Raw genomic sequence first — 1,079 nt, 5'->3', positions numbered from 1 at the left:
TTCATTTATCCGTATTTATCCAATATGCTGACACTATTAAAGCTAATGGTGTCACTTCAGAGGAAATTCGACTTCGTCTCTTTCCTTTCTCGTTAAGAGATAAAGCTAGAAGATGGCTTCAATCTCTTCCTTCCAACTCAGTCACCGCATGGAATGAGTTGAAAAAAGTCTTTCTTGCCCGATATTTTCCTCCAAGCAAAACAGCTATGTTGAGAGCCCAGATAAATTGATTTAAGCAAAAGGATAACGAATCTCTTTTCGAAGCATGGGAAAGATACAAGGACATGATGAGACTTTATCCACACCATGGTTTAGAAGACTGGTTAGTAATTCACACCTTCTACAATGGTCTCTTGTACAACACAAGGTTAACAATAGACGCCGCCGCCGGTGGTGCGCTTATGGATAAACCTTACACCGACGCTTATCAACTTATCGAGAGCATGGCCCAAAATCATTATCAGTGGGGAAGCGACCGAACAATGGTAGAAAAACCTCAAACGAAAGGTGGCATGTACGAGATAAGTAGCCTTGATCATGTTAATGCAAAAGTGGATGCTCTTGCCCAGAAAATTGAAAGTTTAAACGTATCACCTCCAGCCACCGTGGTTGTCGTAACTCAAAATTGCGAAGTCTGTGGAATTCAAGGTCACACTCCTACAGATTGTCAACTCCTAACAAGAATTCAAACAGATCAGGTGAACTATGTTCAAGGTAATCCTTACTCGAATACCTATAACTCAAACTGGAAGAACCATCCTAATTTTTCATATAAAAGTAACAACGCTTTATACGAACCAGGTCAAGCTCCCAGTCAAGCTCCAGCTGTACCACCTGGATATCAAAAGCCGACCCCATCTACACCTAACAATAACGTTCCTAGGAAGTCCAACTTGGAAATCATGATGGAGAACTTCATAGCTTCTCAACAGCAAACCAATAAAGAGTTCTTAAACTAGAATGTACACACTAGCGAACAGATTAAACAACTAGCAAGTAAAGTAGATGCCCTGGCTACCCATAACAAAATGCTGGAAACACAAATCTCGCAAGTAGCTCAACAACAAGCACCTACTGCT

At 41.0% G+C, this 1,079-nt stretch overlaps 1 non-coding gene across 1 annotated transcript; it reads right to left on the bottom strand.

The window, feature by feature from the left end:
* Positions 1–206: 206 nt before the first annotated feature.
* On the bottom strand, positions 207–313 carry LOC127108925 (small nucleolar RNA R71). The gene has a single exon (XR_007796423.1). It is a non-coding gene; the product is annotated as a small nucleolar RNA R71 (small nucleolar RNA).
* Between the last annotated feature and the right edge of the window lie 766 nt (positions 314–1,079).

This window comes from Lathyrus oleraceus, chromosome 7 (genome assembly GCF_024323335.1).
Source record: "Lathyrus oleraceus cultivar Zhongwan6 chromosome 7, CAAS_Psat_ZW6_1.0, whole genome shotgun sequence".
Taxonomy (NCBI): domain Eukaryota; kingdom Viridiplantae; phylum Streptophyta; class Magnoliopsida; order Fabales; family Fabaceae; genus Lathyrus; species Lathyrus oleraceus.
The sequence above is the reverse complement of the archived record's forward strand: the minus strand, read 5'-3'. Positions and strand labels throughout refer to the sequence as shown.